This window comes from Canis lupus, chromosome 2 (assembly GCF_048164855.1).
Source record: "Canis lupus baileyi chromosome 2, mCanLup2.hap1, whole genome shotgun sequence".
NCBI classification, from domain to species: Eukaryota; Metazoa; Chordata; class Mammalia; order Carnivora; family Canidae; genus Canis; species Canis lupus.
The window spans coordinates 67,090,404-67,104,626 of NC_132839.1; the positions used below are offsets into that span (position 1 = coordinate 67,090,404).

At 35.6% G+C, this 14,223-nt stretch overlaps 1 non-coding gene across 1 annotated transcript; it reads right to left on the reverse strand.

Annotated features, from left to right (window-relative positions):
- Positions 1-256: 256 nt before the first annotated feature.
- Positions 257-362, reverse strand: LOC140624134 (U6 spliceosomal RNA). Its single transcript, XR_012023664.1, has one exon. It is a non-coding gene; the product is annotated as a U6 spliceosomal RNA (small nuclear RNA).
- Between the last annotated feature and the right edge of the window lie 13,861 nt (positions 363-14,223).

Genomic DNA, 14,223 nt, shown 5'->3' on the forward strand with positions numbered 1-14,223 from the left:
GCCCCCCAGGCACCACGACTTTCAGTTTTCATATGGAATATTTTTTAAATAGTTCTGGAACAAGTTCACCTATTTCTGATTCAGAAAACACTTTTTTATGAGTTTTTTTTATGAGCAGAAAACATTTTATGGATCTTTTTGTTTTCACTTTAAAGGATAATATCATTATTATGATGATGATGATCATCATTATTATTATTTAGTATGCAGTTGCTGGATCTTCTTTTTATTTCTGTATGAATTTTATTTTTCAGTTGAAAATATAGAATGCTTCACAAATTCGTGTGTCATGCTTGCTCAGGGTCCATCCTAATTTTCTCTGTATTGTTCCAATTTTGGTACATGTTCTGCTAAGCAAGAACTAAATATATTTCCTCTTTAGTGCTTAGTGACACTAACAAATCTACTCATTTTATGAATGAGGGATCAAAGGCCCAGAAAAAAGCCTTGCTCAGAGGCAAGTAATTCTCTCCCTGTCCCTCAGTCTTGTTCTCAATGTCCCAGGCTGGATTTTCAGCTCAAGTATTCATCAGGTTCTGAAGCAAAGAGGTTTGCTGGTGGTCTTTGGGGGCTTTCTGAGGAGTCTATATGAGCAAACAGATTAGGTCTCACCTCTTCCTCAACACTATCTTCATTTGTTGAGGGACATTTGATTGGCTGAACATGAGAGAGCACTCTGTCCTTTTCATCTCTTGGGTCTTGGAACCCAACTCAGGTCATTACTATCTAGCGGATTGTAATGAATTAAAATCTATTGGAAAATTATGAGGGTGAGACATACCCTGGCTCTTTGCTCCAGTCTAAGATAGTGATCTAATCCAAGTTCCTAAGGAAGTGTACCTGTGTAAACTTGTGAATATCATGGGACAAATAATCACCCTTCTAGTTCCCAAGCCTCTGACCATCCAGTAGAAACACCTTGCCTACTAATGCATCAGAAATAGAACAGAAATCATAATAGCTGCTACTTGTGATATGGTGCTTATATACCCACTGCAACTTTAAACTAATTACATGTATTGTCTCATTTAGTCTTAACACACCTTAAGAAGGCATTGCATTTTTTCCATTTTATAAATGAAAACACTAAAGCAGAGGAAAAAGTAACCTGCTAATGTAACACTTCAAATGACAGAGCTAGTCTTCAAATCAAGACACTATGACTTCAGTACTCGAGTTTGTAAAAAAGAGATGACAAAACAATCTCTTCATGACATTTCAGAAAATGTCTTGAAAACCACATGGGGCTTTGCTTTGTTTTGGCATTAATAAGACAGAGCAGTAGGACTGGAGCTGACCCAATAGTGAGTCAAAAATCCCAGATTCTCATCCTGACTCTGACAACTTGCATAGGCTTCTTGGACTGCAATGTCTTCATTTGTAGAATGATAGATGGAGCTAGCTGGTCATGACAAAGATGTCATGGGCTTTGTAGTCAGACAAGGTCTAAAGTTGATTTCACCATATACTAACTGTGCTTGCTAAGGCAGGTATCTTAATCATTCTGAATGTTTTTTTTTCCACATGTGGAGTGGGATTTAAAACCTTATATTAAAAGCTACTGGGGCAGATAAATGTGTCATATAAGAAGAGAAGCTCAGGTGAGGCTTGTGACAGATGCCTGATCAATGCTCCATAATATGTTCAGGTCTTTCAGCTGGTGAGTCTAGAAACAAGATGTGGTTCCCAGAGCTCCTCTCTCTTTAGCACCTTTATTTCCATTGACATCCAAGGCTGAGCTACCCTCCTGATCTGTGGCTATGGAGTTTGTGGTTTGAATGTTTATGAAGCTTATCTCCCTGGAAGCCATAATCAGTGCCAGGATTCTCCCTATGGCTCCTTGTTTTAACAACTCACTTTTCTTGGCACATTTGACTGCTCTGGGTATAGGATTTCTATGATCTCTCAATATCCTGTTTCTGAAGTCCTTGAGGGAATCTGAGCAACCCTACATCCTTTCATCCTTTTCCCCACTGAGGTGCTTTACTAAGAGAATGATACACATAAGGCAGCAAAAGAAAAAAAAATCAGAAGAAAAATGCTTTGTTAATAGCCAAGAATTTAGCATCCATTAATATATAAATACCTGATAATTTTGAGTTAAGAGTTAATAAATAAAAGAGGAAGTGAAGTGTCTTATCTTCCCCAAGTTTAGATATTGAGACCCATGGGCTGAAGGATGCCTGTGGGTGAAGGAACATGTAAATGGGCACAAAGCTCCCTGAATGTATTTACCCAACTGGACATGGGGGTGGGAAGAAGTAGGCTAAGAAGGAAGACAAGCCTACCTTAGAACTGAGATTTTTTGCAGCAGAAGACAAAATGAGAAAGAGATGGGCAATGTAGGTTCCTGCATTAAAAGGTACAGTGGCCTCATGCTCCAGTAAGTGTAGCCCAATGAATACATAAGCTCTGATCAGTCAGCTCAACAAAATAGGCCTGGCATGAGAAACAATTTCAACATTTGAAGGAAAAATTCTAGAAGTCTTCTCTCTCATAGCTTATTAATCAGAAAGGACTCTAATGTATTTCCTTTTCAAATTGCCAGATAATTCACTTAAACATTTTCATGCTAAATTCCTAGAGTATCAAGGTGGAAAGAATCCTTGAAGACATCTATTCTACCAACCAATCTTTTGAATGAATAAATAACAAAATTCCAGAAAGAAATGACTTGTCTAGAGTTGTTCCAGGGTTCTATATTCCTTAACAAGTATTCTCTCCTCTACTATAGTATATCATTAATCTTGAAATGCTGTTGTTGTTTCTTTGTTCTCTGTGCTTCTTCCTTCTTGTTATTTTAAAAATTTATTTCCAATACTGATGTATATTCTCCATATATCCAGAAAGGATTTCCTCATGTACACAGAAGACTACTAAAGAAGCAATTCATTCTAGATATGCACCCATTAGACTATACACATATCCACCAAAATAATTATATACAAATGCTCACAATTAGCTTTATTTATAATATTATCAAGCTAGAAACAACTCATATGACCATCGACAGAAACATAGATAAAAAATTTGTGATGTACTTAACATTCCATTTTACAATGGAATATTACACAGCAATATAAAGGACAAACTACTGATAAGTGCAATGAGGTAGATGGATTTCAAAGACATTATATTAAGTAAGAGAAGTTAGACACAGAAAATTAGGTATTCTATGATCTTATTTATATGAAGCTCAAGGAAGGCCAAAACTAATCAATGTAACAGAAGTCAAGTGACAGAGTTGAAGTTGAGAGCTATTGATTGGGAAGGGGTACAAGCATAGGGGAGTATGAAAATAATCAATGTCTTATTCTGGGTGGTGGTTGTAAGGGTGTGAAAATATGCAGACATGCATAAGTCTGCATATTTTATAAGTACCTAAATTATACCTATGTATAATCTTTAAAACAAATCTTTAAAAGAGCAGTAGAAAAGCTGGAACTATCCCAATGGAAAGAATAATTAACATACTCCAAACCTAGGCTAATAGAATTAATATCATTGAATACCAAATTTCATTTTAAGATAGCAGCCAATGGAAAAAAATCCTAATCATTTGTCACTCCCATTTTTTAAAATAAAAAAAAATCACCAGGAGAGAGATTTTAGAAGTGACATTTTTCTTGTAAAATTAACTTATCATATAGTCTTTTAAATGAAAGGCATTAGACAATATAATGAATAAAATTTCTGATATTAACTCAGCAGAAATGTTGAAATATCTTAATACGCCCATATTTTTCTACCAGTCTTTCATAAAGATGACATTTATGATGAAATGGGATGAAGAGATTTTCTCAGAGGAAAAGATAATGAGATCCAGGTGATCATGACTTACCTAATTGACCAGAGGACAGAGCTTTGACCAACATGTCTCAACTATGACATGTATAGGAACCACCTGGGGATCTTGTTAAAATGTGGAAGATTCAACAAGTTAGGAATAGGGCTGAGATTCTGTATTTCTAACAAATCTCTGGGTGATACAGTTGTTGTTGGAACAAAGACCACACTTTGAGTAACAAGGGCTTAGACCACTCAGGAAGTGTTAACTCATCATTTACATTACTTGTATTGGGGTGTTTGTTAAAAATAAGATTTCTGGGCTCCGTCTCCATAGGAGGTGTGATCAAAGATGTTTTTTTTTTCTTTAATAAATCTCAAGAAGATTATGGCATATGTTAAAATTGTCTAGCCACTGACTAAGAGAAATGGACTTGTGACATGCCCTTTATAGTTTTCCAGAAACTATAATTGTTGCATCTGATTTCACATATCAGGAGAAAGGAAAAGAAAGGGAAAGAACATATTTTCAATATCTTATATACATCAGTCACTTAATGGATGTGCAATTAACTTTAGTTCATTTAATCCTAATGAATATCCTATAAGGTAGGAATTATTTTCAATATTTTAGAGTAAAAGATAATAGTTGATAATTATTCAACACCTACTATGTCCTAGACACTAATAAATGCTTTAAAAGTATCATCTCAATGAGTAGCATGATGAAATAGGCTTTGTTGTTTCATCACCATTTTATATTTCAAATAATGACACCACTCTGGAATCTGTCTTTCTAGAGCTCAAGCCTCAACCCCTAAATGATATCATCTAAGAAGGCCAGGTTGCAACCCAGGTATTGTTTATTTATTTATTTTCTTTCAACTTTAGTTTGACCAAATAGCACATCTTATTTTCTTTTCATTATGCTGTTATTACTCCATCATTCAATTATTTTGTTTTGAGAAGTATCAATGAAAAGACTTAGGGTATTAAACTATAGTTATTGACATCTGTACAGTATTTTAAAACTTATATATAGATTGTTTACAAAATATTTTAGCTGATTCGATTCTCCATGTATCCTCATTTTATGTATCCTCATTTTATGAATGCCAAGTGCCAGAAAAATGGAATTAATTCTCTGTATTTCAGATGTCAAACTTCTCACTCCAAATCTGCAAGCTTCCCTTAGGTCAGTCTGCTAAGGGAAGAAAGAGAAGAATACGGGAAGTGGGACAAGCAATTACTTGGGAATCAGCAGCATTGCATTCTGGTCCTTGCCCTGCCAATAGTGGAATGAAAACTTGGGCAGTCTGGTTTCTGTCTTTGAACTATAACTTTTTCCATCTTAAAAAAAGGGATTAGAGTATACTTGTTATTTTTAAATAGTGTTGACTCATTTTTATCAAAGCTCTTTCTTTAAAATAAATCTTACAAAAAAAAATAAATAAAATAAATCTTACAATGGACCACTAACTCATAAAGTAAATCTTATGGTAGATAGTTAACAACTAAACACTGAGAACCCATCACTTTCCATTCTAGGGCAGGGCCAGAATCACATTCATTTTGTTACTAAGTTCCCAGATCAGAACAGTGGGTACTCATAAATACCTTTGAATGAACAAGGCTCCTTTATGGATTCTCTGGAGCTCCCTGGGGCACAGTGTGAAGACTATTGGGTCAACAGGTGTCAAGCTTTTTTGTGATTCTAAGAGGCCACATTTCTTAGAAACTAAAACTTCTCATAAGAGTTCAGACAAAAAGCAGAGATATCTCTGAATATCCCTACTATACAGGGACCCCAGGTGTTTCCAGGTAAAGTCATTTCCACAAAGGCAGAATTCTACAGTGCTATTTTTCACATGATGAAGTATCTTATGCTTAAGGATTGGACAATTTGTTCTCCCATTCATTCTCAAGAAAATACCAACTGAATAACAAAGCAAAACAGACAAAAAACTAGATCTACTTAGTGACTTATTTTTTTATTTTTTCTTTGCTGTGAACTCCGTGCACAAATCTATTCTTCTCCCAACTCTTCTGCAAAATTCTTGGGTCCTCATGGAAATTAGTTTTATTTGTATGTTGTCTACATATCTAACTATGACACAACTGACACTTTATTTTTCTATTTTTAGATTTTAAAAAGAGGTTTTATTATGAAAAACTTCAAAAATACAAAAAAGTGGGATGAATTACTAGCACAATATTTAGAATTACTAATCACTTAGAGTTATGAATACAGTATATTCTCATACACTGCTCAGTTCTACTGTTTGTCTCATTTACTTTACCGATCCCCATTTTCCTTTGTGAAGAATTTTAAAAGTAGTTTGATGAGATGAGCACTGAGTGTTATAGTATATGTTGGCAAATTGAATTTAAATAATTTTTTTGAAAAAAAGAATGTTCACAGAGAGGATCTCAGTGTCTAAAACCAAGAGCAAAATGCTTCAAATGGCCAACCGAGAAGCTAGTCTTCATGGAAGGTCAGATATAGGCAGAGGGATGGCCATACTACCTAGCACAATCACCAAACCCTTTGCATCTAGCCCCAGTCAATAGCCCTCACTTCACTGTCTTCCCCAAGAAGATCATATTCTATTTACCCACACCATGGGCCATCCTGAGTCAGCTATAAATAGGGTCCTTCTCTGAAATGTCCTTATCTCCCTTTCATAGCTGAGAAAACTCTCACTCATTTTCAAGACGTAGCATCAATGTCTCATTCTCTGGATTAAATTAGTCATATTTCCTTATTGATAAAGTACTCTATAAACAAAGATATGGTAAACTTATCAAAGCCTTTAATTATATATTATAAATCATCAAAAATATGTAATTGCTTATGAACATTTATAATTTATTTGTGTAGGCAAGGCATCTATTCATTCTCTAGGTAGATTCTAGGTGTGTGTTTGTGCCTGGCTAAATCCTTTGTAATCTTTCTCAGGACACCCTCATTTCCACCTGTGATCCTGTGTAACAAACTGATGCATACACTCATTGGCAACAGTAGAGCTATGGGCCCATTCAAATTGCTGCCTGTCATCTAGAAACAGATCTTAACTTATTACACAGATATAATGGAGCTAGATTGTATCTGCCTATTTCAGGGGGCTGATTGTACACCTCTATTCCTAATTCCCCTTTGGTGACATTACATTGGTGGTTTAACAGAAAGCCCAGTGGAAGTATTTATACTACGGAAGTGGGCAAACACTCCACATCATTCTTTTTCCCCTAGAAAGTTCGCTGCTGAACCTTTATCAGAATTGTAGTGCTCATTTGTCATTTCCTGATCTCTCAAATTGAAGCATGTCATTACATATTGTCATAACCATGCTCCTCTCCTTTGTAGTACTTACCTTTGTTGTAAATTGATATTCATTTCCACTAAGAAGATTAATTGGGATCATATATATTAAATACTGAGTATAGGTCTTGGATATTTATTAAGTTTAAATTATTAAGTTTATTATTATGTAAGTATCTGATAAGGTTATTTTCCCCTCCACAAAACTTTCCATGAAAGCAAGATAATATTTGTCTTCTATCCTCAGGATCTAGCACAGTACCTGGCCCATGATAGATGAGCAATTACATTGCAATAAATTAATAAATAAAATCACTTTTTTTTTTTTTTTGCTGTTGACAACAGCCCTCTGATCTACCACACACTTAACCCCCTTTGTGTTTGCTTCTCAAAAGTAAGAGAGTTTGGATTTTGCATATTATCTGCATAGGGGGTGCGAATGAGTGTCCTATGATTCTGTCACATTAGTCATGAGCATTTGTGTCTGTCCCTGTCTTTTAGTAAATTATTAGTATGAGGACAGGTTTCCTGAGAGACTAAGTAACCTTTAAAAATATTTAGTGAGTAGGAAAAACAAACGTATCTTGGGGATTCATGTCTAGGAAATAGACTTAATTAGGTACTTAACCATTCACTATTATCCTCTCCCTTCTATGTAATAATGTGGCTTTGATTTGGTTACTATGGCTGTCCCCAAGTTGTCCTTGTTTTAAGAAAACTCATTTTTTTCCACTTGTCATTTCTGAGGATGTTACAAAAAGATAGTTATGAAGTATTTTTAGCTTTCCCTTTTCTCATTTGATTCATTAGTGGGAATGTAGCTAAAATGTGGCTTCATTAGGTCTTTTCATTGATGAGCATACATTCATTAAAAAAAAGCTTGGCCTTCCAATGCTGACTTTCATCCATCCAGGGATTCCTGTTCACAAGTTAGACCTTGCATCTTTAACAAGAACATCAGGGTGCTTAGCAGTGAGGGCTGCATAGGTGAGGCACCATGGATGGATTTAAAGGTCAATCCAGGAAAGTGAAATAATTTTGTTTTTAGTCCTTTGTTCTGCAAACAAGTGATTTGGAATATCTCAGACCTTACAGCACCAGGAATCCAATGTGTAAGTTTGTATAATTCTGGTGGCTACCCATGACATTGTATTCTTAGCATAAATGTATTGCTAACATGAGAGGCCCCTTGGGATTCTGGAAGGGACATTTGGCTGAAGGTCAGGAGACCTGAGCCCCCAGTCTGTCCCTGGTATTAATAATAATGATAATAATAAAAATAGTTCACACATTTTGAGTTCTTGTTTGTGATAGACAAGATTTTAAGAGATTTATAAGTATGAGGATATTGAAGAGATGCACAGGCTGAATGTAATTCTTTTATTCCTTGTATGTTTGCTCTAGTCTTCCTGCTCAATCCCATGCACTGGTGTCTAGGAAATAAATAAGACATTTAGTCCAATCTAAATTTAGTCATAATGAATACTTTTAACCTGAACTGTCCAAAATGGTAATCACCATCCACATATTCCTAGTTTGAGCACTTAAAATTTGGCTAACTCAGATTGACATAAAAAATTGTATAAAATACCATCAAATTTTAATATTTTGAGAAAAAGAATACAAATCTGTTTCATAATTATTATACTGATTGCATGTTGAAGCATTTTAGATAGTTGGATTATAATGCATTGTTCAAATTAATTTCATTGCTTACTTTTATTTTAATTTAATGTGGCTACTGCAAAGTTTAAAACTATATATGTGTCTACTATTAATGTATTCATCCAGGCAGAGAAACAGCATGTGTTAAGGATCTGAGTCTTAAATAACTTGGTGCTTTTGAAGAAATGGAAGACAACACAGTATCTTGGAGTGCAGCGAACAATTCAGAGAGTGTATAAAAGGCAGGGAATGAGATAAAGGTAGAGAGTGAGGGATCATATCATGCAGGAACTTGTAGTCTCTGGTAAGAAATTTGAATTATTCTAAAAACAATGAGAAACTGTTGAAACGTTTAGGCAGCAGAGGTAGGATATGATATATATTTGATATCACCTCTCTAAATTCTCATTTCCCTGCCTTTATTTTTTTATTTTTATTTTTTTAATAATAAATTTATTTTTTTGTGTGTTCAATTTGCCAACATACAGAACAACACCCAGTGCTCATCCCGTCAAGTGCCCCCCTCAGTGCCCGTCACCCATTCACCCCCACCCCCCGCCCTCCTCCCCTTCCACCACCCCTAGTTCGTTTCCCAGAGTTAGGAGTCTTTATGTTCTGTCTCCCTTTCTGATATTTCCTACCCATTTCTTCTCCCTTCCCTTCTATTCCCTTTCACTATTATTTATATTCCCCAAATGAATGAGACCATATAATGTTTGTCCTTCTCCGATTGACTTATTTCACTCAGCATAATACCCTCCAGTTCCATCCACATTGAAGCAAATGGTGGGTATTTGTCATTTCTAATGGCTGAGGAATATTCCATTGTATACATAGACCACATCTTCTTTATCCATTCATCTTTCGATGGACACCGAGGCTCCTTCCACAGTTTGGCTATTGTGGCCATTGCTGCTAGAAACATCGGGGTGCAGGTGTCCCGGCGTTTCACTGCATCTGTATCTTTGGGGTAAATCCCCAGCAGTGCAATTGCTGGGTCGTAGGGCAGGTCTATTTTTAACTCTTTGAGGAACCTCCACACAGTTTTCCACAGTGGCTGCACCAGTTCACATTCCCACCAACAGTGTAAGAGGGTTCCCTTTTCTCCGCATCCTCTTCAGCATTTGTGGTTTCCTGTCTTGTTAATTCTCCCCATTCTCACTGGTGTGAGGTGGTATCTCATTGTGGTTTTGATTTGTATTTCCCTGATGGCCAGTGATGCAGAGCATTTTCTCATGTGCGTGTTGACCATGTCTATGTCTCCCTCTGTGAGATTTCTGTTCATGTCTTTTGCCCATTTCATAACAGGCCCCTCCCCCAGAAGACCAGCTAGATGGAGAAGTTCCAGGGGAAGTCAAGGGACTTAAAGTATACAGAATCAGAAGATACTCCCCCGTGTTTTTTTTTTTTTTTTTTTTGCTTTTTGATGTCTGTTTGCTTCCCCCACCCTTTTTTTCCCTTTCTTTATTTTTCTTTCTCTTTTTCTTCTCTTTCTTTCTTTTTTTCTTCCTTTTTTTCTTTTTTCTTTTTCTCTTTTCTTTCCTTCTTTCTCTCCTCTCTTTTTCTCCTTTTCCCAATACAACTTGTTTTTGGCCACTCTGCACTGAGCAAAATGACTAGAAGGAAAACCTCATCTCAAAAGAAAGAATCAGAAACAGTCCTCTCTCCCACAGAGTTACAAAATTTGGATTACAATTCAATGTCAGAAAGCCAATTCAGAAGCACTATTATAAAGCTACTGGTGGCTCTAGAAAAAAGCATTTCCCTGCCTTTAAAATAGGTATAATATTAATGCCTTCAAAATACCATTAAATAAGATAATGCTTCAATAATCACTCTAAATGCTGTACCATGCTATAGAGGTATAAATTAATCTCATCACTATGACTAGTGCTCAGAAATCTTCAATGATTCCCTGACATCCGTGGCATAAGGTCTTCCATCTGTTAGTCACAACTGACCAACAGAAACATTTATCTTCCATCATGTCCCAATATATACCTCCAGTGTTCTCCCCATTGCACCTCTGCTCCTATACCTGGCCTTCGTTCATGATGGACAGCAGTTCACTTAGAATGCCCTCACCACTTATCTCCACCTATTCTAATCCAATTCACATCTGCACGTGTATTAGTAAGGACTCTTTTGGTCACAAGGAACTGAAATACCTCAAATTGTCTTGAACTGTTAAAGGAATTTGTGAATAATATAAATGAAAAGTCCATGGGGACATCTAGTTCCTTCAGGAATGAATGGATCTGACAACTCATGAAACTTTGCCCAGAATCTGTATTTTGGGTTTCCATCTTGAAGTTTCTCCCATAATTTACCAAGATGATTATTTGGAGCTCCAGATTTTATCCTACCAAGTTAACTTCAGTAGAAAGAGAATTTTTCTTTCTAGTGCATTTTAGCAAGAGCCTCATGTTTTACCATATTGATCTAAATATATTATACATCCTTAACAATCCTATGTAATACTTATTACCAAACCCAACGCCAGAGCCTGCCCATGGATTGATGGTACCAAGTGGGGTTAGTCCCAATTCTATTGAAATGGATAAAGTAGAATTGAGAAAATATTCTAAAAGAAAAAGAATTAGGAAATGGACACTGGACAGGCAAAAAGAAAGGAAAACAAAAAACTCACCCAGATATCTACCATAATGATATGGCTCATGTCCCATGTCCTCTATGAGGCCTGCCTTGATGACTTCAGGCAATAATTATCTTTTTCCTTCTTGACTTTTCTTCATACTTGGTCTCTGAAGCATACACTTTTGGTTCTTGATATTCCATTCTGCACTTTATTACAACCATAAAATTTTTATTGCTTGATTAGACCTTGGTGGTAATCTCATCCTGGAGATGTGAAAGCCCAGAAGGAAAAATAATAAATTTTGGATTATTTTGAAAACATTTCTTAAGGACTTTAGGTTATATCTGGGGGAAAATAATATAAAAATTCTTTTAAAAACCCTTAGCTTTATTCCCAGAAATCTTCCCTTATTTTCCTCATCCTTAAAATTTCTAAGTATGTCAATGACAATTTTATGAACAAACTAAGTAATACGTGGTGTAATTATAAATATCTAACCAACTGTGTCTTTTGATCTACAAAGAAGGAATGTATTTCTCCTTTCAATGAATAGATCTAAGTATGTATATGTTTGTGTGTGTGTATTTACTTAATTCATTTGTTTTCCTTTGTCTTTACTTTCTAACTTTTTTCCCCAACACTCCTTTAGGTCTAAATGTGCTTGAATCTGCCTGCCTGTCATTCCTGTTATGTTCTTGTTTGTGTCTTACAGTTGTCTATGAGTTGAGAGGTATCTACCCAAGGGCAATTGAGTATCTGTGTCTGTTATAAGTCTAGGAGCTGCTCTGTATCTAAATGTATCTGTTTCCCGCCCCCCCCAGCTTTATTGAGATATAATTGATAAATAACATTGTGTAAGCTCAAGGTATATAGTGTGATGATTTGATACATACATATATTGGGAGATGTTTCCTGCTATAAGGTTAGTTAACACATCCTTCATCTCACATAATTATCATTTTATTGTTATTTTTATGGTGAGAACTTTAAAGCTATACCCTCATAGCAGTTTCTGAGTATACAATACATTATTGTTAACCATAGTCACCATGTTGCACATTATATCTTTGGAATTTGTTCATCTTATAACTAAAAGTTTGTACCCTTTGATTAACATTTCCCCATTTCCCTTACCCCTGTATCCCTGACAGCCACCATACTACTCTCTGTTTCTATGAGTTCGATGTTTTCTTTTCCAGATATAGTTTTCTTTTCCATATATATATATATGTGGTATTTGCCTTTCTTTAACTTATTTCACTTAGCATAATGCCATCAAAGTCCATCCATATGGTAAATGGAAGGATTTCTCTTTTATGGCTGAGTAATATTCCACTGTGTGTGTGTGTGTGTGTGTGTGTGATATGTATATACGACATTTTATTTGTCCATTCATCTGTTATGTACTATTGGATTGTATCTATATCTTGACTATTATGAATATTACTGCAATAAATATGAGAGTGCAGATATCTCTTTGCAGTAGTGATCTCATCCCTTTCAGATATATGCCTATAAGTGGGATTGCTGGATCATATTAAACTTTTCTGACTTCTGATTTCACAGATAGGAAAAGAATAGTAAGACCTTTTTGGTTGAACACACCTGGGGTTAACATTTGCTTTAACATTGAATAATTTTGAGTATTCCAGTACCATCTTTACCCTCTATTCTTTGATGTTCTCACTTTCAAAATATAGCAAATAAGGCCTATTTTATAGGGTGGCCATAAGAATTAAATAAAGTGAAGCATATAAAGCACCAAGAGCAATTCCCAGCATATAATAATCCATTCATTTATTTATTCTATTTACTAAATATTTTCTTAAGAGTTTACTCTGCCACTGGGTATTATTCTAGGTACTGAGGATGCATAGATGAATAGCATAAAAACCTCATGAAGCTCACTTTATAGTGAGAAATTGGTCAATGAGGGATACTTCTCTTCTGATACACCTTTTCCAACATCTCATGGTTTATTAGTAGCACTCTTAGGGCTAGAATCTGACATGAGGACACAGTTGTCCTGAATCCCAGACAAATGCTTGAATCACCAAATTTTCCTATTACATACTGACAAATATGAATCAGTATTGTGTATGTGTTTTTTAAATAAGTTTCTTAAAGGTTAGCATCATAATTTGGGGAGGAGGGAAGCTTAGAGGTATAGAGAAAAATAAGCTGAATGGAAAGGGCCATACCAGGATTTAGAGCACCCGCACTCTAATCCTGTTCCTCTGCTCCCAGCAAACTGTGAGAGCCTTTTCTTAATAGGCTCTGCCATTCTGGATCTCTATTTGCTTCAATATTAACTGAGAGTTTTGGATTAGATGCACGTGAATCTAACACTGATGTTTCTAATTACAAAAGATTTCCTTCAGTATCCATGAGTTCATTCATGTATTCCTTTATTTAATAGTTATTGAGTTGCCTCTTTATGCAGTGCAAGTTGGTAGACATTAGGAGTACCAATAGGATAAAATACATGACTCCAATACCCTTAGAGAGTACATTTTAATTAAAGAGGTTAACAGGTATGCAATGAATGATAACATAATGTGCAGAAAGCTACAGTATAGGTGTGAAGAAAAGGCTGTTGTACTGAAAATGAGACTGGACTTATTTCCATTTGTAAGGATGGTGGAGAGAGCCTTGACAGAGGAGACGGTGTTCAACCATGGCATTTGATGGATATTGATAGATACAATTCAGATAGGCAAGGAATTGAGGAAGGAAAGTTCAGGCAAAGATGACTCTGAAAGTTTATGTCACTTTATGGCAATGACTAGTAGTTTGGTTTGGTCAGGTAATATTGTACTTTAAGAGGAGTGACCTACATCATTAGAGATGT